Source organism: Telmatherina bonti (genome assembly GCF_933228915.1).
Source record: "Telmatherina bonti genome assembly, chromosome: 20".
NCBI classification, from domain to species: Eukaryota; Metazoa; Chordata; class Actinopteri; order Atheriniformes; family Telmatherinidae; genus Telmatherina; species Telmatherina bonti.
Window position 1 is genome coordinate 32,047,503 of NC_136618.1, and position 27,544 is coordinate 32,075,046.

The window sequence follows — 27,544 nt, forward strand, 5'->3', positions numbered from 1 at the left end:
GCTTGTAGACTTTGCTGGTTTGTTGATGCTTATGAATGACGCCAGGAGATCCCCAACAAACTGGAGAAAAGCATTTTGGCATCACTGTAAAGGAATTTATTTACATAAATGAATATTAATCAGTCAGTCCATCTTTAATCATGTTTACTGAGTTGAACACAACACATGGAATTACAAAACACAAACATGTATTTTAAATATGTTTTACACAGATATTGGTGAAGATTGGTAAATATACCAACATGCTAAAGACAAACAAATCAGCTGTTTGTAAAACTCAGGAGTAAAAGTAGATACCGTAGGAAGACTGCACGACACACACTCAAACGCATCATTGATTGTTTAGCTGTGGTCTGCTTGTCCAGTTCAATGTGAGGGAAGCTGGAGTCTATCCCAGCAATCGGCAGGCGAAAACTGGACATGTTGCCAGTCCATCGCAGGTCCGACACAGACACACACAAAACCATTCATACACACACTCATATGTAAGGAGAATTTAGTGTGATTAATTAACCTAACATGCATGTCTTTGGGCAGTGGAAAACAACCCCACACAGAAAGACCGGCTTTTGAACCTCCCCACCAGCCGAGGCTCGAACCAGTGACCTTCTTGCTGTGGGGTCACAGTACTAAGCTCACACTACCCCACTATGCAGCCCTTTAAGTAAACTTTACTTGATTCTAAATGGACCAAAAGACGTGTTGAAAGGCTGCTTTGTGCAGATTTACATCTGAACAAAAGAACATTTCATAAACAGAACTTTATTTCTGAACTGAGTTAGTTTGTATTTTTATAACTTTAACAAAGCAAAATATCAACCATCTGTGCAGAATAACATCACCGGCTTTTTTACAGTCTCGTTAGACTGCAAGGACTCGCCTTCCTTGTCTTCAGCTGAGCTTTATTAACATCCATCTTCTGCTGCTTATCCGGAGTCGGGTCGTGGGGGCAGCAGCCTAAGCAGGGAAGCCCAGACTTCCCTCTCCCCAGCCACATTTGCCAACTCTGCGGGGGGGATCCCGAGGTGTTCCCAGGCCAGCCGAGAGATATAATCCCTCCAGCGTGTCCTGGGTCTTCCCCGGGGTCTCCTCCCAGAGGGACGTGCCTGGAACACCTCACCAGGGAGGTCCAGGAGGCATCCTGACCAGATGCCCAAGCCACCTCAACTGGTTCCTCTCGAAGCGGAGGAGCAGCAGCTCTACTCTGATCTCCTCCCAGATGACCGAGCTCCTCACCCTATCTATCTCTAAGGGAGAGCCCGGCCACCCTGCAGAGGAAACTCATTTCAGCCGCCTGTAAACGAGATCTCGTTCTTTCGGTCACGACCCACAGCTCATGACCATAGGTGAGGGTAGGAACGTAGATCGACTGGTAAATGGAGAGCTTCGCCTTCTGGCTCAGCTCCTTCTTCACCACGACAGACCGGCACAGAGTCCGCATTACTGCAGACGCCGCACCGATCCGTCTGTCGATCTCGCGCTCCATCCTTCCCTCACTCGTGAACAAGACCCCAAGATATTTAAACTCCTCCACTTGAGACAGGACCTGACTCCCGACCTGGAGAGGGCAATCCACCCTATTCCGGCTGAGGACCATGGTCTCAGATTTGGAGGTGCTGATTCTCATCCCAGCCGCTTCACACTCGGCCGCGAATCGCTCAAGCGAGAGCTGGAGATCATGACCAGATGAAGCCAACAGGACCACGTCATCCGCAAAAAGCAGGGACCCAATCCTGAGGCCACCAAGCCGGATCCCTTCAACACCTCGGCTGCACCTAGAAATTCTGTCCATATAAGTTATGAACAGAATCGGTGATAAAGGGCAGCCTTGGCGGAGTCCAACCCTCACTGGAAACGAATCCGACTTACTACCGGCAATGTGGACCAAGCTCTGACACCTGTTGTCATGATTTTTCCCAGTTGTCCCTGAAGGCACCCTCCTGTGCTGATGAGCTGATGATTACCACCTGTGCCTCCTTCTATTGAAGCAGCGGGCCCAGGATTGTTGATTGCCCGATCGTTAGATTCTCTCTGTTCGCTTCCAGCCTTCTGTGAACTCAAGATTACCCTGTATTCCTGCCCTGTTTCCCCTTCTCCCGAGAACCTGCCTGCCCAGAGTTTTTCCCTTGCCTCTTCCCCTTGGTGTATGGACCTTGGACTGGACTTTGGACTTGGATTTTGGATTCTGGACAAACCCCCAATAACCTCGGGTGAGAGGAACTCCCTTTCTTCCTTCTTGGGCATTTTTCCCTGGATTCTCTCTGTGTGCCATCTTTCACTAACCCTCCTGTCATCACCAGCAGGACACAGTTGGGGTCCTCAAGGAGGACTTCAAGCCGTCCTTGCCGTAGCCTCTTGCTTCCTTGTCCCCCGTTATTGTCAATAAAATCTGTAACCAGTCCTGAGGTCTTCTGTGTCCTTTGGGTCCCATCTCCTGTGCCGTTACACCTGTCATACAGGGACCGGACAGCTCGTACAAGGGGGTCCGGTACCCCATACTCCTGGAGTACCCCCCACAGGAGCCCCCGGGGTACACGGTCGAACGCCTTCTCCAGGTCCACAAAGCACATGTAAACTGGTTGGGCAAACTCCCATATGGGGGGTCCATATGTAGGGTATAGAGCTGGGCTACTGTTCTGCGGCCAGGACAAAAACCACACTGCTCCTCCTCAACCTGAGACTCAACTATCCGTCTGTCCAGCTGCAACACACCTGATTTAAATCATTGTGTATTTAGCAGACATGTGCAGAGCTTGTCTGAGTCTGAGTCTGGTGTGTTTCATCCAGGGACACTAGGAAAACCTGCAGGACACTGGGCCTTAAAGAACAGAACTGAGGGTCCACATGTGGTCCACCTATAGCTGAGTTTTGACAGCCTTTTGTCTGCACATGTGTGTTTGTTTGAGTTTATTTTAAAGTATTTTAGATGTTAATGCATCGAATGTTATTAATGCTGACTATGTTTAACAAAGAACTGATGTTTAAACGTCACCACTCTAAACCTGGACCAGGACCATCCAGACAGTCCCAAGAGAGAAACACAAGACAACAAAACTGCTTTTTATGCAGACAAAGTTCACTTGGCAGCATCCCCATAAAGTAAGTAAAGTATTTATCACCGTCCGTTCCCTTCGCTATGATATCCCGTCCGTCTGTAGAATGCTTCAGTCAGAGTGAAATCGAGTTAGGGCTGCAGCTGATGTAGTTTATCTGTCTATGCATCTCCTCTGCTTCATATCACCTCTAACACAATGTGGCACCTACACACTGCAGGCGTAAGAGCTTGACCGAATGACTGACATATCCCTCTCTTCCTCTTCCTCTCTCCTTGAATCAGATATAAAATGCATCCACATAAAACAGCGACATAATAGATAATAGGAAGCACTGGATATTATTTATTTTCAGATTTTTATCGTGACAAAGGAAATTCAGGATTAAAAAGAAAACATGTTGCTCCTAAAACAGGAAGTTTTGAGTCCTGTTCTGTCAGCACAAGATAAACAAAATCATAAGAGGTGGGAACGTAATTAACCATTAAAATTAATTTTTAATTATATTTCATTTAAAATCTGAATGCTTTTAATTCCAGTCAGCATGCAAACATAGTTTTTCCATGCAGACATCATGTTTCCATGAAGGTGTGATGTTTCCATGTCGACATGATGTTTCCATGCAGACGTGATGTTTCCATGCAGACGTGATGTTACCATGCAGACATGTTTCCTCGTATACGTGATGTTTCCATGTAGATGTGTTTCCTCGTATACGTGATGTTTCCATGAAAATATGGTGTTTCCATGCACACATGTTACCATGCAGACGTGTTTCCTCGTATACGTGATGTTTCCATGAAAATATGGTGTTTCCATGCACACATGTTTCCATGCAGACGTGTTTCCTCGTATACGTGATGTTTCCATGAAGATGTGGTGTTTCCATGCAGACATGATATTTCCTCGAAGACGTGATGTTTCCATGTAAATGTGGTGTTTCCATGCAGACATGATGTTACCATGCAGACATGTTTCCTCGTATACATGATGTTACCATGTAGATGTGGTGTTTCCATGCAGACATGATGTTACCATGCAGACATGTTTCCTCGTATACATGATGTTACCATGTAGATGTGGTGTTTCCATGCAGACATGATGTTACCATGCAGACATGTTTCCTCGTAGACGTGATGATACCATGCAGACATGATGTTTCCATGCAGACGTGATGTTTCCATGCCGACATGATGTTTCCATGCAGACATGATGTTTCCATCCAGATATGTTTCCATGTAGACGTGATGTTTTCAGCCCTAGCTGTTAGATTAGGAGGCTAAATGAATGAATACACAAAGCACCATAACGAGCAACCAGAAGCAGAAAACAGAATTTATTAGTTGCACACTTGAACATAAACGACTTCCAAGTGTTTGTGAGTGTGAAAAAGTCTCTGCATAAAAACTGCATGTTGCGGCTAGATTGTAAACCTCCTGGACAAGGTATACATGTCTTAAACTTCCGTAGATCCTAAAGAGACAGATATCCATCACAATTTACCCCACAGAGCTTCATACTACCAGTCCTGAGAAATTGCTGATGGTAGGAGAGATATCCACCGGGAGATCTGCTGGAGTTTTCAGGGTTAATGGTAGCATATAATATTTCCTTTCATTGCTTCATTCGGGTACGCCGACATGCTGACCAAAGAAATCAATGATTAAACCACCAGCAATGCAATAACATGTACTGTACCTTCTGTCAGAGCTGAAAGCTGTGCAGGGACACTGCTGCCCTGGCATCAGAAGTGGGGGGTCCACGCCAGGGCTGTGGGGTCACAGCAGTGAAGTGACCACATGCTTCAGTAAGTGACATGGCCTCCAATCATCCAAAGATAATAATAACTGCTGCTGTTCTGTCCAATCCTCCCTCTTTCCTCCCTTCCAACCCCAACCATCAGGTCAGACGTGGTCAGAGGTTTCTTAGAAAGATTTTTCCAACCGCTGTTGCCTAGAGACGACTCTTTTGTAAAACAACCGCCCTCCTAAAGAAACCTGAGATGACGTGTATTTGAACTTATCATACCACTGGATGGAAACAGAATTTGGGTTTAATTCAATCAGCAGTAATGACAGGAGGGAATCCTGATGCCGTGTGAATGAGAACTTGTCTGAATGAGTGTGAAAGTGGCGGGCTGTTGCCTCGGGCTTTCTAACTGACTGGGCTTTATGTGATCTAAGTGTGTCTGCTAAATGCATGCAGAATGAGCCCTTCTGCAATCCAACGTGGGCATAAACGAAGACTTGGCATGACAAAGTGATGCAGTATGTAGGCGTGCTGGTGCATAAATATGGATCTTCATCCAGCAACACGCTACATGCCGTAACTGCATCATGCCTTGCATTAATGTCTCCCTGATTTTTTTTTTTTTTTTTTGATAGGGACAAGTATGCTCCATGAATGATGGCGCATCCTGCAGCATTTTAGCCAAGGCTAATTTTCATTGCCTGTCTCTAGTTGGGCTTTTACACAATACAAGAAAGTATACCCAGTTTACATTGCATTGCAAAATTAAAAGTATATACAGTTGTGCTCATATGTATTCATCCCCTTTCATTAAAGAAAAGGCTGAATTTACAACAGTCACTCAAATAACTGGAGACCTAAAAAAGGAACAATAACTAAAAATGAGCAAAAATATAATTTAGTAATATAAGACAGTTTTTTTCATTTAAATGAGTTAAAGAAAGAAAGAAAAAACAAACAAACAAATGTGTCCTGGACAAATTAGAGCATTTTTCTGTTGAACAGTGGGACAAAATACCTGTCAACAGGTGCAGAAGTCTGACTGAGAGGAACAGAAAACACCTGACTGGAGCGGAAACATTAAAGGATTGTTCAACTAAATATTACTTTATGACTGATGGAATATGTAATAAATTATCTTAATTGTTTGCTTTTTTTTTAAAAAAATAGTTCTATTGAACCAGAATTAGAAAATAATGTAATCATTTTCATGAAATTTTTATTTATTTTTACTTTAGTCAATTTCAGCTTATTTTACAGGCAGCTGTTTGTTTCCTTCTTTAATGAAAGAGTATGAATAAATATGAGCACAGCTGTACACATATGTGCCTGTATATACAAATACGTATGTATACACCAAAATGTAAAATGTAAAAGTAAAGTAAAACACATTCAACGCCGTCAATAAAAATCAGTCCGAAATAAGAGCACTGTCAATACATTCAATCAAAACCACCGTTTTACCACCCACACAGAAAAAATACAAAACCAAAGGTGAGTGCAGGTCTGATTTGTTTTTATCCAGTTCATAAGTCTGGAAGTAAACCTTTTAAAATCCAGTATGGTCCTAAGGTCTGTTGGGAGCGCGTTCCATAACCTACAACTCTTCACAGAGGAGGCTGTCGGCCCAAAACTAGCCCTAAAATAAAGGATCTTACAGTCATGGTTTGTCACACTTCTGGTAACTCAGGTGCTGTTTTGTCTCTACACACATGTGCTTAGAGGCTCAGGTACTAAATAATAAATACATCTAAAAATTAATTTATTAAAGGAGAAATTGATGAAACTGTCAAAACTCATCAGATGGTATTTTTTCGTGATATTGCAGTGGTGATGACAGATTGGTTTTTTATCCATAACTTTTAAATCCTGGAGTATTCATGCAATAATCCAGAATCTGTCCAATGGGAACGCGACCAGACCTGGTAAAACCTGTGTGAGCTTCGATGCTGTGGAATTAACTGTGACTTTTTGCTACCGCTGCCTGCTTATGGACTATTCTCTGTAATATCACAGTTTTGTTATGCCGCCATGTTGAGAGGCAGAAAGCTAGCTGCCCTATCATGTGATTAAGGGCACATTCACATCAGCCATTTTATCCCAATCTGAGTCAGTTTGCTTGGAAAGTCGCTTCATTTGGGAAAATGTGCTAAAATAATTCTGAAGAAGCGGATTCGGTCTGCTTACAAATGCAGGTCTCAGCCCCTTTCAAGTGGACCAAATACTGGAAGCGGACTACTAAAAAAGTCCCTTCCTGCATTTGACGCAGCATTGCATTGTGGGTAAATCCATAGCGATGGCGTTAAGGGTCCTCTGCCTCGTGTGGTGTTCATACTGGGTCCATTGTTGCAGTGGATTTCTGCAGTATACTTGCATAAGACACAATAAAAACCCAAAACAGCCATAGTTTCAAGCTTTATGTTTAACTTGCAACAGTTTTCTTCTTGGGTTGCATGGTGGCATTGTGGTTAGCACTGTGGCAAGAAGGTCACTGGTTCAATCCTTGGCTGGGGCAAGGTTTGGTCAGTGGCCTTTCTGTGTGGAGTTTGCATGTTCCCCCCATGTATGCATGGGTTCTCTCCGGGTACTCCAGCTTCCTTCCACCATTCAAAGTGGGAAGTGTTAATTACCAATTAACATGTTAGGTTAATTGGTTACTCTAAATTGCCCCTGGGAGTAAGTGTGAGCAAGAGTGGTTGTTTGTCTCTGTGTGGCCCTGCGATGGACTGGCGAGATATCCAGGGTGTACCCTGCCTTTCGTCCAAAGCCAGCTGGGATAGGCTCCAGCTTCCCCACGACCCTGAACTGAATTAAGCGGTTTAGAAAATGAATGAATGAAATGAATGAGTTCTCTTCTTCATGCGGGTCTTGTCCTCTCTTATGCTAAATACCAGTGCAGCGCCACCTCTGGGGATATATTATTCTAATGGTTTGGCTCGTTTGACCAAAGTGCAGCATGAACACGATCTCAGTCTGCGTGGATACACCCCCCTACAACTGAGCTGAGTCCCCAATCAAACCAAGTCTGTCGGACTATCCTGATTGGAATCAACCCTTAATTTGCTCCAAACTGTTCATCAAGGATGGTGCCAGTTAAACTTCACTCATTCCAAACCAGTTCAGCATTTATGCACTTGGTCAGACAGGTGGATATTTTTTTTAAAAAGTCCTTGTTGGTGCTCAAAACCTGCATGATTTTCTAAAACCCTGCCTTACAAACCTACAAACTGCCAAATGATGGAGGGTTTGTTACCAGATTTAGCTTCCCGCTACGAACGCCTGCATGTAACATTCAGGAGTTAACGTTACTGTCAGAAAGCGTTGTTGTTTCACAACTTTTTGACTCCATGAAGAAAAAAGTCCAACTTTTCATAAATACTAAAATGCTTCTCCTCACATCTGCATTTAGAACATAGTGAAGATATCCAACCAACTTCATCACAGTTGCATTCACACTGAGAGAAACCTCAGATTGTTCCTCTGCTGCTAACAGCTGAGAGGCTTCCAGGTATCTGCTCTGATGGCAGCAACACATTTATCCCGTTGTTCAGGCTCACATGGCAGGTTGGAAAATTAAATTTATCATCTGGAAGCTGATTGGAACATCCAAAGACGCAGCACGAACATGATACGAGAAGCTAGCTGTAGCAGCGGCGCCGGTAGCAGGACACCTGCTCTGTTTATCCTTTAGCCTCCAACAAACGTTGCCGACGTGTAAGTCACATGATCAGTGAAGAAAGCTGAGATAGGTCTGACAGACTGTGAAGCTGGAAACAGTGACATCCACTCAAAAGACTCCAATTCAAAAGTTTTATTTTTGGGAGGTGTAAGTATCTGTCAGTGGCTGAGGGGACTCAAATACGATTGCAAGCTTAAGGGTCTGCCCTCGTAGCCACAATGGTCCTCCTAAAAAGGCAGGGTGAGCAGAGTTGAGGCCACACTAAAAAGTCAAGTAGTTAATAAGTTTATTAAACTCCAGACGCTTCAAATATATGTCCCCGTGGAGTCCTCTGGTGTGCAACACGGCGTTTTAGGTGCTTCATCGTCTCTCTCCCTCGCTGCGCAGCCGCACTCTCAACCCGCCTGCGGAGAAGAACAGATGCGGCAGTCCACCGTTCGAAGAGCTTCCTCGCTCCCCCCACCTGGCCCCGCAGCCAGCCTCCAGTTCTAGGTCCGAATTAGTCTTACTCACGCTTTTCCCGGGCCACGTAAGGTTTCCGGCGGCCCAGGGCTGAGTAGTCAGGCCAACAACCTCAGAACTGCTGCGGTTTCCCGATCCTGCCTCCGCTCCTGGCGAGTCCGGCTCTGTTCCTCTGCCGTTCCTGTCTGCCTCAGCTGTGGCTTCACTTAAATAATGTCCAGGTGCACACAGCTGTTCCTGCTCATCAATTAGCTGAGGGATGGATGGGCCTCAGTAGGGATTGGTGGCAGCACACAATTTAAAATACACAACAATACAATCTAAAATGAGCATGCACTGTAACAAATCAAAATAAAACTAATCTTTGGCCCAATCACATATCAGACCAGGGGAATCACCAAACTGTTGTGGAGCAGCCTCGCCAATGAGCCCAATGGCCCCATTTATACGTTCTGCTGCTGATTGGGCCAAACCACCTTCCACCCAACAGAGGTGCTTCCCATACAACAAACTACATTCAAAAACATTTTAAAAACAACTCCCTAATGAATTTTATCAAATATATAAAAAAAAATACCTACCCACAGATAGTATAAATTTAAATAACTCACGTGCCTTTGGCCCCACCCATCTTATTCATGGCCTCTCCTGGAATTTTTAAAAAGTGTTCAGGCCCTTCAGGAAACATTTGCCTGATAACCCAGGAAGAGGACACCATCCAGGTGAGCTGAAGGCCATAACCATACCCCATCTGCACATTTAATCATCATTTCTTTTCCTCCACAAAACAAATGACATCAGAAAATATTAATAAACATTTGCACGTTTCCATGAATATTTACTATAAAAAAAATATGTGAATAAAGTGCAAATGTGCCACAAAACCCAAAAGTGCCACCATTGTTTAATTTCTTTTATTACTTAAAACACTTTAGGTAACAGGTAACTGCTTCGTTACACAGACTGACACTAAAATCAAATGCTAAAATTATCCTCCATTCTGGTAATTTGTGTTGAGTTAAAATAACAGTATATTCAGTTTTTTTATTGTTTTAAACTGCAGTAAAAAAGGCAACGTTGGCGTGTAACACTGTACTGTGGAGGAAGCGTCTGCCTTTACCAGCCTGTTGTTCTCTGAGATGATAAAAATAGTTAGTTCACTCATTCATTACATCTTAATAATGCTTCCTTCCTATTATAAACACAACACCAGAGTCCTGCGCTCTCCGTATCACCTTTCAAGGAATTAGGCCTCCAGAAAATGACTTAACAAGATTAGCTAGCCATCCAATTTAGCAAAAGCTCCGTAATTGCTTAATGAAGATATTGAATATGCGAAGCACCTTGTGTTCCATGAGCTACAACTTAATAACTGTCTGCAGTGTAAATGAGAGCCATCCTTTCTGCCGATAACTCCGTTCTGCAGAGAGAAAAGTGCTTCTTTTATGCACAAAAATAATTAGAAGAACTATTGTTAAACAAATGGATAATATATTTTAATTTTTAATAGTGACAGAAAAGATAAAAATATCATGATGAGGTTTTATTGTTGGGGGAAAATCTGTCTTTTCTATTGGACTTCTTGCTGATGGATTTAACGTTTAGAAATGGTTGATTTAAACCTACAGATGTTAACGTACGTGTAACCTAAACAACAGGCGGTGTGTGTGTGTGTGTGTGTGTGTCGGCTGAAAGTAAAGTTGTTAGAGGAGGAAAATAAATGTTCTGCAAAGTAAAACTGAAATTCTAAAGAAACCAGAAGAAGTTTCCTGCAGGAGATGAACTTGGTTGGAGTTTAGCGTTGATCTGCTGAGCATCAACAGCAAAGGTCATAGAAATACATGAAGAAATCAGCAGATGAATGAATAACAGAAGAAAAGAGGAAGTTTGGACTTGTAGATGTTGTAACGCTACAAAAACACGTTACTTCTCAGTGACAAAATGATGAAAGACTGGAGATCATCAAACTTGATGAAGCTTAATTTACATTTATAAACATACATATCTTATTACTACTATTATCTTACTCTTATTTACTATAAATACAACCATCCCAAACAGAAAACTTCAGTACATTTACTGATGTTATAAAGATCATTTTCTGAGAGTCAGAAAGTAAAAAAAATAAAACCAGATAAGCCTTTAAATTTGCTGTTTGGAGGATTTTATTGAAGGGATGAAAATATACAGTTTGGATGGATTTTACGTTCCAAAAGGAGACATAAAGTTATAAGATATATATGATTAGAAGAGTAAAAGCTTTTTATCATAAAACTATCAGCATGAAACTATAGATGAAACTAAAAAAGTGAAAATCTCATTCATCAGACTCTGAAGATCTCAGACATTTAGAAGGAATCTCTGTATGCGCTGGATGAGATCAAAAGTCAAAATGGATGCTGGTTGGTAAAAATTCCTGTCCTCATTTTTTCAGATGGTGTGCTTTCATAGAGTCATAACTTTTCATTGGTAGTATACCATCCTGCTGAAGGGATTATCTACATTATAACTGACTTAAAATTCTGAATTAAAGATCATAAATGATTCATAAAAGGTGTCTGATGTTGAAAATGTTTATTTGCTGTCTGATGCATCAGTCTGTAACTTCTGATTTCACAACGTTATTGTGAGTTTTAATGTGACTGCAGTATCTGGGATGAAATCACCGGAGATGAACGAGGTGTGTGTGAAACACATGAAAGAGGAGACGCTCCGTGTTGCCGGGACACAAAGAGATGACCTTGCTTGAAAGCACAAAGAGCCACACTTGGTAATATTCCACAAAACCAAGTGGTTCATGCTTTTCTGGCAACATGATGAAACGTCTCTGAAACCTTGTGCAACACTTGAATGTCACTTATCCTGTTGAGATAAAAACTGGGAGGTACTGGAGTGTGATGTGAGGTCTTCCCACAGTTCTTTTCTGCATTTAGGCTCTTCTTGTTCCTGCAGCTGGAGGAAAAAATGACAAAAAGAAAACAGAAAGGAAGGAAACAGGCAACCAGAGGTGGATAAATGACTCAAAATCAAACACAAAAATCACAAAAAATCAGATTTATCTCATGTTGTTTAAATAAAATCATAGATTTAATACAGTAAGACTTAAATCTAACTAAAATCTTTCCAAGCACATGTGACCATTAGCTTGTTAAACGTTGGAACTAGCTGTGTTTTTATGACATTTTTTTCTCAAGATAAAAGAGAAAATTGTGAAGTTTTGACAAACAACAACGATTTGTAGGTTTTTCCATTGAACAGTGTTTAGAGCATTAGCTGCCGTCCGGCTCAGGCAAGCTAGCCACGTAGCCTTATTTCTGGGTTTTCTATGAGCTCTGAAAGACTTGCCACAGCTTTTCAAAACCATTTTTTTTACTCGTTACTTTTTCTACCTTTTGGTAAAACTCTTCATTTAGCTGTTTTTTACTCCATATGGAAGGGGTCACATGACTCTCTCATCAGGCTTGGGAAGCCTAAATGCTGGAAAAGTGTTTCCATTACACTTTTGCGGTATACTTCTGTATCGAAGAGTCTGAAAAACTGTATCATGAAAGCATAAAAACCTTTTAGCAATATTCAAGATTTTTTTAAATGTTCCATTCACCATTTTTTACTACGATATTTAGGTTATTTAGATGGAGATGCAGCTAAGGGGGTGGGGGGGAGGAGGGGGTAAGGGGGCACGAGGCCCTGAAAAGCCAAAGAGCTCCCCTGTAAACAGTCATTTTGAGCCGTTTCTAGCTGAATCTGCAGGCAGGATCAGAAGCAGGTGACTGGTGGGAAAAAGGTTCTGCTGAAAGCCCGGTTCTGGTCAACATGAAAACCTTCAGGAATCAGGTGGTTTTCTGAGATCAGGCGCTTTGCTAATAATCCTATAGAAAAACAGTAAAACCAGTGCGGTTTCCAACCAAACCAGAATGGAGTTTTTAATGGACTGGGAGGAGATTTCCTCTGCAGTTGGCAGGAATGTGTGTCTGGTGGTTTCACGCCCAGATCTCCAGACTCGGGGGTTCTTCCTAATTGCAGGTCAGAGTGAATCTGTAGCGTCAGCTGCCATAAGCCTTAATTAATTCTGCTCTGACTAGAAGCTACAACATCTTCCCATCTGCTTGTCTTTAACCTGCAGAGACCGGGACAGACGGGAGGAAGACGAGTGGATTACACCACCATCACTGCTGATGTAAAACTAAACCAGCAGGACCTGGTCCTGATGGAGGTCTTCCTTCCTGGTTCTGGTCCTGATGGAGGTTTTCCTTCCTGGTTCTGGTCCTGATGGAGGTCCTTCTTCCTGGTTCTGGTCCTGATGGAGGTCTTCCTTCCTGGTTCTGGTCCTGATGGAGGTTTTCCTTCCTGGTTCTGGTCCTGATGGAGGTCTTCCTTCCTGGTTCTGGTCCTGATGGAGGTTTTCCTTCCTGGTTCTGGTCCTGATGGAGGTCCTTCTTCCTGGTTCTGGTCCTGATGGAGGTTTTCCTTCCTGGTTCTGGTCCTGATGGAGGTTTTCCTTCCTGGTTCTGGTCCTGATGGAGGTTTTCCTTCCGGGTTCTGGTCCTGATGGAGGTCTTCCTTCCTGGTTCTGGTTCTGATGGAGGTTTTCCTTCCTGGTCTTGGTTCTGAAGGAGGTTTTCCTTCCTGGTTCTGGTCCTGATGGAGGTTTTCCTTCCTGGTTCTGGTCCTGATGGAGGTCTTCCTTCCTGGTTCTGGTCCTGATGGAGGTCTTCCTTCCTGGTTCTGGTCCTGATGGAGGTTTTCCTTCCTGGTTCTGGTCCTGATGGAGGTCCTTCTTCCTGGTTCTGGTCCTGATGGAGGTTTTCCTTCCTGGTTCTGGTCCTGATGGAGGTTTTCCTTCCTGGTTCTGGTCCTGATGGAGGTTTTCCTTCCTGGTTCTGGTCCTGATGGAGGTCTTCCTTCCTGGTTCTGGTCCTGATGGAGGTTTTCCTTCCTGGTTCTGGTCCTGATGGAGGTCCTTCTTCCTGGTTCTGGTCCTGATGGAGGTTTTCCTTCCTGGTTCTGGTCCTGATGGAGGTTTTCCTTCCTGGTTCTGGTCCTGATGGAGGTTTTCCTTCCGGGTTCTGGTCCTGATGGAGGTCTTCCTTCCTGGTTCTGGTTCTGATGGAGGTTTTCCTTCCTGGTCTTGGTTCTGAAGGAGGTTTTCCTTCCTGGTTCTGGTCCTGATGGAGGTTTTCCTTCCTGGTTCTGGTCCTGATGGAGGTCTTCCTTCCTGGTTCTGGTCCTGATGGAGGTTTTCCTTCCTGGTTCTGGTCCTGATGGAGGTCTTCCTTCCTGGTTCTGGTCCTGATGGAGGTTTTCCTTCCTGGTTCTGGTCCTGATGGAGGTTTTCCTTCCTGGTTCTGGTCCTGATGGAGGTCCTTCTTCCTGGTTCTGGTCCTGATGGAGGTCTTCCTTCCTGGTTCTGGTCCTGATGGAGGTTTTCCTTCCTGGTTCTGGTCCTGATGGAGGTCCTTCTTCCTGGTTCTGGTCCTGATGGAGGTTTTCCTTCCTGGTTCTGGTCCTGATGGAGGTTTTCCTTCCTGGTTCTGGTCCTGATGGAGGTTTTCCTTCCTGGTTCTGGTCCTGATGGAGGTCCTTCTTCCTGGTTCTGGTCCTGATGGAGGTTTTCCTTCCTGGTTCTGGTCCTGATGGAGGTCCTTCTTCCTGGTTCTGGTTCTGATGGAGGTTTTCCTTCCTGGTTCTGGTTCTGATGGAGGTCCTTCTTCCTGGTTCTGGTCCTGATGGAGGTTTTCCTTCCTGGTTCTGGTCCTGATGGAGGTCCTTCTTCCTGGTTCTGGTTCTGATGGAGGTTTTCCTTCCTGGTCTTGGTTCTGAAGGAGGTTTTATGTTCTTGTCCTGGTTCTGAAGGAGGTTTTATTTCCTGGTTCTGGTTCTGATGGATCTTTTACCTCCTGGTTCTGGTTTTGAAGGAGATTTCCTCTCTGGTTCTGGTTCTGAAAGGAGGTTTTACCTCGTGGTCCTGGTTCTGGTGGAGGTCATTAATTTATTGTCTGGTCATTCTGAACTGGTCTGCTGTGGATCGTGTACTGGACCGGTTTTAACTGGACTCGGATGTAACAGTTCCTTTGTAGTGAACGTTGAGGTGATAACTGGGGCGGAAACGATCCCAGTAAGGAACTGGGACAGTAACTGGGTCAGACTCTGGCTGTGCTCCGTCTCCCTGGTGTGGATCTGATGTACGACGACGTCTGTGAGGGAAATTCCCCAGAAGAGTCCAGATCCTCTAGTTCTCTGTGAATCAGCAGCTCATCATCTTCCCCAGCAAACTGGGACACGGACGCCCATTTATCAGCCTCACCTACACACACTCCTCTGGTTTATTACGGAGACACCAGTGTGTGTGTGTGTCTGTGTGTGTGTGTGCCTCGTCTCTGAAACATTATACAGGTGTTTACAGCGCTGAGTTCAGCTGAATGGAAACGTCATGAGTGTTTACTGTCAGAGCCCACGCTGACCTCAGCTTGTCTCGCTGACCGCCGTCATCACCACGGAGGGAAGAGGAGGAGCGGCTAGAAAGACCAGCTCCACTCGACACATTGACTCACCAGGGATAATGTCAGGTGTGTGTGTGTGAAAGTGACACATTTCTGACCAGATCGCTGTCAGCTGACTGGATCCACGGCGAAGGAAACGCCACACAGAGCCGTGATGCGGTCCAGGTTTGTTTTGAAGGGGGGTTTATGGGAGAAAAGACTTTCTGATGCTTGGACCAACGTACACCCAGCTCTGAACACATAAGGTTCATTTGAAGATGACTCAAACGTTTTCATCCGTATGTACAAGGAAAACTGAACGGGAGATTTGCTTGTTTGAGAAGTACAGTGTCATTTTTAGAGACAGTAACTTTGTTCCTAAATCTAAGTTGCTGTTAGTTTTAGTTATATCTGTTATCACCCTGACAATAATTATGAGACGTGTTAGAAGCTAATTAAAAACGCTATTTTACTTCTCTCATTAGTGTCAGTAAACCACAGCTGAGTTCAGTTTCCTCACTCTGATAGTAAAGTGTAAAACTACGAAGATTTTTTGCCTCTCACTCAGACAGAGTAACTAACAAAGCAGAAATCTCCATGAAAGAATCTGTGGTTTTGTAATATGACAGAAGTTTGGAGAGTTTAAGCTCATCCAGATGGAGGATTTGTCTCCACAGCACTGAGGAGGCTCACCTGACACCAAGCAGCTACCAGTCAAGGGGAAATCTGTCCTGTTTTGTTTGCATCTATCAGATTTCCTTTAAGTAGATGCACCCTGAACAAGTCTAAATTATTTTAATCCGGAGCGTATACTTGACCTTAACATGTGTCCACAGCTGACTCCTTGCATCCGGAACGGACTCGACGCACCGTTGCTGTTTGCAGAAACCACAGCTGGTCGAAAGCAAACATAGCTAGTTAGCAGACGATGACTCAGCTCGTGTTTTCTGCTTTATATAAATGCTGGAGGAAACAGACACCACCAAATCCCTCCTTCTGCATTTGAATCCATAGATTTATGTGACTTAATCTATTTTTAAACAAAATTTTACTGAATTCATCCATGATTTAACTAAGTTTGCTAACTGAAAGTTTTAGCCCTGAAACTAAATGTTCTGATGATGTTTTCCTGGCATTGATGACGAGACGTTACCATGGTGCTACATTTGACTTTTTTATGTGAAATGTTGAAATTATTTTTTATTTTGGCGGTACCGTTGCTGGAATATGTGTTTGAAATGGGAAGATGCTAATGTGCATTATTTGCTTTAATGCGATACACAACTTCATTGTTAGATGAGAGTAATACTTACACAATGTCCCTTTAAGAAGAGGAGAAAAAAGTAGGTCTGGGTTCGCCGCCCACTTCCATAAATGTACACACAGCAAGTAAAAGGAAAACCAGCATACCCACATGCTAACTTTTCTTTTAGCAATATTTTTATTAGGCTGGTCTAATGTTGAACAATACAGATGCACTGATATGTGTCTCAAGTAAATTCATATAAGATATTTAAAAGAAAAAGGAAACAATAACAAAAATAAATAAATTTAGGATAAAACACAGCATGTCACACATTGTGCTGATTTGTGCCCACGGTAGTCCAGTAGCGTTGTGTCCAGATTTCCTTGAATGCCTCTATCTGTCCTTAAGTCATAAATATATATATATATATATATATATATATATATATATATATATATATATATATATATATATATATATATATATATATATATATACACCAGACTTTTCATCAGAAGATGCTCTAAGGTCTGTTTTTCTGCATGAGAACAGGATCATCCTTCTGGCCTGCAGAAGTCCAACGTCTAACAGAACAGACTGTTTTGTATTAAAAACAAAGTTTTTATTCCACCTGCTGGTCATACTTACACCTTCATTCACACTCCCACCAGTCACACCAGTCCCCCATGTCCTATAAACAGCAACTCATTTTACATGGTGAGGAAAATACTTGGTTGGAACCTACCTGTCAGAAAGAATTACCCAAACCCTCAGAGCAGAGACTAATCACGATGCTGTCCAGATGGATGGTTGCTCCAGCAGGTGGTGACCAACTCTGGCCGACAAGCACCAGTTTCATAATAAAGAGCATAAAGTACCAGAAATGATGCATAGCTAAGTAAGTCTGCAGCCTATCGTGGAGCTGGGAGGTGGGATCCAAGACAGGTCATTAGTCCATCACAGATTGCATTTCCATCAACCTGAGAACATTGCAATAAAAACTGGTAATGGAAACACATACATTTAAAAAAAACCTCTCAAATATCACTGGAGGGTTTTACACTCATGAAGTGGTTTTTCAGACGTGTCTATTAGACATTTAACGCAAAAGTGTGGAAACACTTTGCATTTACTAGTCACCAGACGTGAAGTAGGGGATCACATGACCCGTTCATCAGGTAAAGCAGATGGGTCATAGACCATGTATGAAAGATGGACGGAGCCTTCCGCAGTGAAAACTGAAGCCGATGTGGAAGTGCATGAAACTGCAGTTCCCCCTTCATCCACTAGGGGCTGCGAAACAGAGCGAATCCCCATAGACTCCCATGTTAAAAAGACCAACTTCACAGCAGAAATAAACATGTTTACAGCCTGGTACAAAAACCCGTTTTAGGTTTAATAGGTCAGGTTTACCTTCATGACAACTGTAGGGAGGAGTGAATTTTTTTCTAAGTCGCCGGTTTAAAAGTAATTTAATCTCGAAATTTGGCATATTTTTGATTGACAGGTACCCGATCTCCTGCTTCAAGTCAGAAGAACGTAGAACAACCGCGGTTTTTAGCCAGTTAACAACATGACTTAGCTTTAGCCCGCTTACCTCCGTTAGCTGGTTATCTCCTGTTATCTCTGGGTTAGCTCGGTTAGCTCTTAGCTACAGTTAGTTCAGAGTTTGCTCGATGTCAGTCATCCACCATGAGGCTCACAGCCTCCCTCTTAGCTCCACCTCTTTGCCCATATTTGTATTTCCCAGGCGAGACGACACGCATGCCCCTGCCAAGATGGTGATGGTAGGAACCGCCCACCGAGCTTCAATTCAGCTCTTCAGAAAACTACGGGTGACGTCACGGAGGCTCCGCCCATCTTTTTATATGCAGTCTGTTGTATGGATGGAGAAGATGGAAATATTTTTTACAAGTAAAGTGAAAAATAAAACTTCCATCCTTGACAGAAAACAACAACAAAATGTAGTTTTACAAGGAATCTGAAGTTATGGAAAATCCTCCTCAGCAAGTGGAACACTAAAACACTACGCGGATACGTGGCATTAAGCACAATTACATCGTAAACGCGATTCAATGGAAACGCCTGCAAATTACAACTGTAGTTGGTCTAACTTTTTAAAATTAAATAAGTAATTAAAATAAAATCAAAATTGTATTTACATGGCACTTTTCTTACAGAGAGCAGCGCAATACATGACAAAAATAAAAACTAAATAACAGTAAAACAAAATGAAAAAGAAGCCTTCACATACAAAAACATTTAACTCATCACAGTTCCAGTCATTTTCTTTCACACACTTTCATAAAGAAAAATCACATGAAACACTCCTATCTACTAACCCAGTCCCTCATCCCAACCCCCACAGGCAAACCACAGTCCCCAGTATATGTCTCAATGCAGCTACCATGTAGCCTGTCCACAACTGGACACCCACCACTACGGGACCCACCCGGTCCACAGCAGGCTGGGACAAGGCGATGGAAACACAGCTACAGAGAGACGAACAGGAAAAGTCCAGTTTCTGCCTCTCTGAGAGACCGACGCAGGTAAGGCTGAAAGGCGACCTCAAAAACCGCTGACCGCACCAGCAGACGTGGAGGTTAAATTTAGTTCATTGTTGTTAAGAAATAAAGATAAATTTATGCTTTAAATAATGAAGCAATTCAGAAATTCTGAGTTTTGAATTTATTTTAAACTTACATGGAACAAAAGGGCAAAAACAGCTCAGATGATTTAAATAAATATTCAAATAAAATTAAAAAGTCCTTTTCGTTGTCAAATTTATTCATACATTCATTCATTTTCCGAACTGCTTATTCCAATTCAGGGTTGTGGGGAAGCTGGAGCCTATCCCAGCTGGCTTTGGGCGTCTGGACAGCTCGCCAGTCCATTGCAGGGCCACACAGAGAGACGAACAACCACACTCACGCTCGCACTCACAGGGACAATTTAGAGTGACCAATTAACCTATCATGCATGTCTTTGGATGGTGGGAGGAAGCTGGAGTACCTGGAGAGAACCCACGCACACACAGGGAGAACATGCAAACTCCACACAGAAAGGCCACTAACCAAACCAGCCAAGGATCGAACCAGTGACCTTCTTGCTGTGAGGCCAGAGTGCTAACCACTGTGCCACCGTGCAGCCCTTGTCAAATTTAAATAACTAAAATATCAAATTAATAATATAAAGGAAAGGGTCACTGATGTACTGTGAAGTATTTTCCTAACTTTTTAAGCCACAATTCTAAATTTTAAAATTAAAAGTTTGTACAATTTAGATTTTTTTTTCTTTAGATAATTTAAGGCTTTTTAAAAAAAATAAAGTTATCTGGCAACCCGCTGAATTTATCAGTTTGGGAAAGGCTGCATTGAGTTTTAGCTGCTGTATCATGGTTGAAAGTAAATTAATGCCCCTCGTGTCAGCATAATCATCATCATCATCATCAGCTCATGTAAGACATCAAACAGCATTAAACATGAAATACACACATTTGTTGTCAGGATGCATTCACACACAAAACAAAGCTGAATTTATTTCAGGTTAAAATCCAGAACGAAGCTTCTAAACAGACAATACATCTACAGATGTTCCCATACGGACATGTAACGGCATGCTGACAGTTTTATTTGGGTTTTCATTGGTTGGCTGTGTAGCACCAGCTAGCCTCAGCATTAACCCAGCCACATGTTCATCCTGCGAAGAGGTCGGGACACCGGACAACCCCTCATCCCTGGGAAAGTTCTGGGAACTAGCTTACCTCACAAGTTGCGGCTCCACGAGGATCCCGGACAAGACCCCAGTAAGTCTGAGTGACCATTAGCTAAAGCTAAAAGCAACAAAGGTCATGGTGGAGGAAAAATGACTCCACCGTGTGAAGGCGGGGATTCTCAGAGGTGGTTGTTTGGTACTTCTGTTATCTCAGAGCGGCATGTTGGAGAGTAGCACCGCTGAGACGGAGTGGATAACATGCTGAGTTACGGAAGCCTGCAAGGAAAGGAATGTTTTGCACATTTACTGGTTCATTTATAATGTAACTATAATTTTCCATGTCAGTGTTTTTGTTTTAAGTTATTTAACTTTGACACCACATTTCCAGTCACGTCTTTACATCTCAGGAATCTCCGGTCTTCTTAACTGAAATCTAAACAATGTTAACTCAAAATGTGTCTTTTTTATTTTCCAATCCTGCTCAGCTTCTCCAAATTCCTGCTTGTATAATAACTAAGAAATTATCTATCAATAGAGTCACAAACTGCAAAAATGAAAGAAAAACATTTGTTTAGAAATGCCAGAGGATTGCTAGTATTAACAGATTTTGTCCTGATTATTATTGTATTTAGTCAAGACACAACAATAAAATGTTATTTGAGTTGGGAAATGAGTCCTCTGCCTCCATCTGCTCTCAAGTTGTCGGTGTTATCAGACTTCCAGCACCCTAATGCCTGTTTAAGCGCCTCAATATGGACCTTTCCTGTCGACCAGTTTTTCTTCAGACTGCTGATTAAAATAAATGTTTTCTACCTGCGTGTGTGAGATCTCTTTCTGGCTGGTCGTCTTTGCAACAACCACACAATGTTCATGTTTCAGTCCTCACTGCTTTCCAGCCTCTTTCCCAACCATTGTTCTTCTCCTTCACCGTGTTTATTCATTTATTCATTCATTATCCTAACCACTTCATCTGATGAAGAGTCGCGGGAAGCTGGAGCCTTTCCCAGCAGTCTTTTGGGCGAAAGGCGGGGTACACCCTGGACAGCTTACCAGTTGATTTCCTGTTAATAAACAACAATGTCCATCACTGAAAAGCTGTTAATCTCAGAATATAAATCCACTGCAACAGATCAGATTATTCCTTTTTATTTATTTAGTGAACATATTTCCTTCTTAAAAACATCTTTTGCTGCTCTGAACCAGTTAGTATTTATATTCTACAACCTTCTTTAAAGGTGGAGTATGTAAGATTTTCAATATTTAGAAAAAAAAATTAACTAAAAAATAACAATAACATAGTGATAACAAAACAAAAAATAACAATCATAGTGAAATAGTTTTTTTTTAACATGTAGGTTCCAGTCTGTCCATATTTGATGTGTTATTAAATTACAAGTGTGATTCATGACAAAGACTCTTCTTAAATGTTTGCCTAAAAAAAAAGTGCTTTCTGTCATTTGTCATTACTTAAATTTGTAATTCAATAACGCATCAAATATGGACAGACTGGAACCTACATGTTCAAAAAACTTTCTAATTATGATTGTAGTTATTTTATTAGTTAATTTATTTTGAAAATATTGACAATCTTACATACTCCACCTTTAAGTGACCGAAGGTTTAAATACATCAAACATTTCACACACGTTTCATCTCTGTTTAATCTGTGACATTAAAACCAACGACAAGGTGCAACACGGACGTTAAACAGCAAAATGAAACAAGAAGCGTATGGTGAGGTATATATGATAGAAGCATGTCAGCATGAACTACATCAGCAGCATCATCATCATCATCATCCCCTCTGTCACCGTCAATGCATGTGATCAATATGCAGAAACAAAGATTCAGACTTCAGGTTTTCTTGTACTTCGGTCCAGATTTCAGGAGCAGAAAAACTGAACACTAATTTGTTGAGTTTTAACTCTGGATGGAAAATCTACAATTATTATTTTCTATATTTTAAATGCCAATAATGTTTTTTAAATAATCAATTACACCTCACATCTATACATCACAGCATAAATCAGCAGTTTATTAAATCACAGTAAAATAACAGTATTTCTAGCGTCAGTAAGTATATTTTAGGAAAATTATGACAAATCCGAAAATGTATTTTTAAAGCTTTTTCATGTAAAAGAAAATTATTTTTCAACGGATATTTTATACATTTGAACATTTACAAGTTTTCTATGTAATTTAACATCAGACCAGATAATTTATTGTCTATTTCTGTCATCTTATTGGTGTTTCCTCACATCTAAATCATCCAGCTGTGAAACTATACGGCTGTAGCTCAGGAGGAGCAGCAGTCGTCTTTCAACTTGAATATTGGGGAATTGATTCCCGGCTTCCCCTGACTTCATGCCAAAGTGTCCCTGGGCAAGACACTGAACCCTAAGTTGGCCCCAACGTGCCTATTGGGGTATATATATGTACGTCGCTTTGGATAAAAAGCTGAATGACTATAGAATAATACAAACATGTTGGTTTTTACAGCGGACGGTACAGACAGGGACGTAGGGAGTACGTTTTTACTACAACACATACGAACGACATGCATCTTTCCTTTGTTCCTTAAAGAGCTGTAATGTTGTGCAGCTCTTCCTCCTCCTCCTCCTCCTCTCTGCCGGCTGCATGGAGGAGCTGTACATGACAACATTTAGTTTTTTATTGCTTCTTTTTAAACAACGCATGTTGTATCAGTAGTTAACGTTGTGTTCCCGGGTCTTCTCCTGGACCGCCTGCAGGTGCAGCGTGAACACTCGGGGTGAGTCTGATGGAGCCTGGTCTGGTTTTGTAGTAAACTGTCAGGCTGGTGCTGACACCAGAAACAGATGCAGCTTTTTCTCTAACTGCAGCGTTTCTACGTCTCTTAAATGTTCCTGCTGGATTCTTCAGCCTCTTCGTGCTTTTAATGAAAACAGAATTCATTCAACTGTCTTCAAATTTTTTGCCTGGAAACCATGAAAAACTGAAAAGGATGCACCTTCTGTTGCATCTTTATCCTTCCCCCTTTAGGTGACATGTAGAGATACTTCTTTTTTTTCACCACCCACCCATCCTTCCTCATGTCATCTTTTCCTCATTTATAAGGCGGTAAAACTGGCTGCAGGGCCGAAGCTCCAGTTCGGTTCTGTAAACTTGTCATAAATGTTACATGTCTGGATGTCAAACCTTGGATGAGCTGGCTTGAACCTTGAATTTCCCATCGGGAATGAATAAAGTATCTCTGATTTGATCTGATTTGATGATAATAGAGGGGGGGGGCGTGTCAGCGGCCACCAGGGTGTGCTGGGAGCAGTTTAGACCGATCATCTCCATTGACCAGATCTGGAGAAACATCTTAGAAACATCAAACTAGAATCTATCAGGAGGCGAACCCAAAGGTTGTGTGTTGCAGAAAGAGGGAGCACTCGAACCTAAAAAACTAAAACAAAAAAACTGATGTAAATAATCTGGAGCGTAGATTTTAGTAGAGGTTTAGTAGATTATTTTCAACTAGAAGTTTTGACCATAAAACAGGAAAGATGAGACAAACTTTGCTTTTAAATGTACTTTGTTTGGGTGTTCGCGCAAGTCGAATGTCTTCTGGTCACATCTGGTTACATTTTACAGTTCGTCTCAACTGTGTGTCTTTCTTTGTAAGGCCTCGGTGTTCTTCTGAATGACGCGTTTTTAAACACCATGCTGGCATTTCCCTTTTCCAGCAGGTCACCTCGCAGTTTCCAGACCAGGTCTCTGTGATGTTTGTATGTTCTCCTGTACATGTGTGGTTTCACCTCGAGTACCCGTGCTCCTGTGTTGCTATGGCGATGGACAGGTGATATGGATGCTTCTTTACTATAAAATGTCAAGTTTGGTTGTCTGTCTGTCAGAACGTGCTTCATCTGTGAACGCTCGCTAACTTCTAACTACACTTCAAGAACATTTTATCTTCCATATCAAGGATTTATTACAGTCAATTAACTCCGGAAAAATGAACCTATTAAAGCATTTGACGTTTGTCAGTCCTCAGTTTCCTGGTGCGCTGATGCACATGCTACTAGCTTAGCAACATTGATGCTATGTTAGGTGGTTTTAGTGAGTCTGTTTTAAGGAATAGAGATTATCAACCAGTTTAGTGACTTTTCTGATGAGTAAGGTGAAAGCAGGTATCCTTACTCTCCATGAGCTGCTGCGTGAGCTCCTCCCCGTCCAGAAGAACACCAGAAGCTTGGTCCATCCAGCTTCCAGCTGCAGGACCAGACTGAAGCCACAACACGCTGTTTACTGTCACATGTTCATGTCTGCTGATGAAGAGTGTGGATGAAACATTTTTAAGGTAATAAATACTACAACATGTTGGAACTGGAGCTGTTAAAGTATTTAAAATGACACTTTCACTGGTCAGGACCATTTTCCATTTCTTTCTTACTGGTTTCAATTAAATGCATTTTCCAGTCAATAATAGATCCTGAGTTTGAATTATTAATCGTATGTATTCATCAACTAAAATCCATTTAAATATTTAAAAACTTGAAAATATTTTTGTGCAATTAATCAAGGTTCATTGATTACAGCTCTTGTAATTAATTAGATACATATTGTATCCCTAATGTGTATGCTGTATGTCTGTAGGCTGGGTGGCTTCTTGGTTTCGAGTGGTTCTCTTCTCACATTATTCCAGTTCATTTGATTTAATTAAATATATCATGAGTAAGAAATCCTTGTCGTATTCCAGTCCCCCCACCTCTCTGTGTGAACAGCCCAGAGCAGAGTAGTTGGAGTGGAGCTTGGAGATAAAAGAGGAGTGGAGAGTGGATGGAGAGGGCTGTCCGCTGAGGATCGGACTCCCCCATTCAATCTGTGCAATCTCCACAACAGCGAGAAATAGATTGCTTTTTAAATAGATTGCTTAGCTCTGTGTCTTGGAGCCACTGATGTGGATACATTTCATAGTGGCTTTTGTTTAAATGACTGCCAGCGTATTTGATAGCAGCGCTACTCACCCTGCTGTTATTAAAGCTACAGTACTGTTAGCATTGCCATCATCCTCAATTTGGACTTAAAAAACAAATGAAAAAAGGAGCAAAGAGGACATATTACAGATGTCTCATCAGCAGCATTTCTGCTATGGTTGGGAGAAATGTTCCTACAGTTAAGAGGAAATTTATTAAGCTTTAGTTTTGTGGCTCTGCTTTGTTGGTGTCAGGTTGATGCCAGAAGTTGAACAAAAGGATGAAAGACGTAGAAAGAAAAACTAGAATGTTGTTGTGCTTTTCCATGAGGAAGAGTGGAAATGCAGCAGATTTCCGCTTTTCCATGAGGAAGAGTGGAAATGCAGCAGATTTCCAATTGATTAATACCACAGACGGCTTGTTGGCGGAAAGTGCATTGGGTGGGAGGGGGTATGGGTGAGGAGGGGGAGGGTTGGGGGGAGCTTGGTCTCTGCTGGGATGCAGGGACAGCCTCGGTTCCTGCACTCCACCCCCGCCAAACACAAGGAAACCGACTTTTCTAATTATTTTGTTTTAAATCTGACACTTTAACCCTTAAAACTCCGTTTTTTGTCTTCTACCACCAGCAGTGTGTGAGTAACGGCAGTGTGTAACTCTGTGGGGTAAACTGGGATGGATCGCTGACCATTTTGATGATCTACGGAAGTTTTCCAGACATTTCCATCCCGTCCAGGAAGGTTACAATCTAGCCACAAGATGTTGCATTTATTCCGAGACTATGTGGTAAATCCATGATAACATTATCTATCACATTTTCACCATAGGATGACGATCACAACGTTGCTAAGATGCCTCTATTTTGAGCCAGTTCTAGTCAAACTGTCCACTAATCAGGAAAGAAACTGATGGTTATACCCAATCAGGAGCAGCCAAAGATCAATAAGTGAGCAGATAGTTCTCTGTGTGTTTTAAAAGAAGACAAATAAAACTGAAATAAATCCAAAAAGACGTTTGTGATGCACGGTGATGTGAGGACAGTGGTGTTCAGTGTTGGGTCACATCTTGTATCACAGACAGAGAATTCCTGGCAGGTTTGGACACATGCTCTTCTTAAACCCATAGAAGTACATGTGGTGTGCCTCAGGGATTGGTTCTGGGCCCGGTTCTTTTCCATCTGTGTACGATCCCTCTTGGTGGCGTCGTCAGGAGACATAGAATCGACTCTATGCTGATGACACACAGCGTTATATGTCCATGTGTCCTGATGAGACCAGACCAGTGGGTGCTGGTGCATCCTGCATCTCAAACCCTGGATGGCAGGGAACTTTTAGTTTCATCCTACATGTTAAAAATACCACAAAATTGATTGTTATTGTCTCAAAATGTGGCTAGTCTCTCAGGACAACACAGAGATGCTTTTATCACTGTAAGTCCTGCTTTCTGCTCCGCAGCTCTTTAATTATAACAAAATTCTGCTGCATGTGTCCTGATGTAGCTCTTTTACTGGTTTATAAATGTCTTAATGGTTTTGGGCCTTCTTATCTTTCAGATCTGCTTTTGCTTCATAAACCTTGTAGACCCTGAGATTCTCCGGCGCTGGTCTTCCAATCCTTCCTAAAGTCAGGACATGTACCCATGAGAAGGACTCCTGATAACAGCCCCGCCTCTGGAGCAGCCTGCCAGAGCACCTCGGATCTTCAGAAAACATTTATGTTTTTAAAAGCAGCTCAAAACTCGCCTTTTTATTTAAGTATTTGTTTTCATTTATTCATTTCAACCAAGTTCCTTGAAGACACCTTTTAACCCTTTATAGGGGACTCAATGAAAGGCCTTGAAATGAGACTTTTTAACCTAAAATTGTCCTTCTGGTTTGTACCAAGACCTCCATTCTGTTGTTACTTTTCTTCTAATTGTTTTATGCTGAAAAGAAAACAAAGTGATAAAAATAGACACTTGCCTGATTAAGAGTTAATTTACTGTTTTTCTTTAATATTTTTACTATTAAATTCATAGGGGTGGGAAAATCAAATCGAAAAAATGGGAAATCGGGATTTTTTTTTTTTTTTGCTTCACAATTTTGAAATCGATTTTTTGTTTAAAAATGGATTTTTTCAAACAAATAAAAAAATAATCCATTTTTTAATTTTTGTCATTTTTATTGTTTTTATTGACCTTTTAATTGTCTTCTTTGGCAATATAGCAGCAGAATGATGATCTGGCCA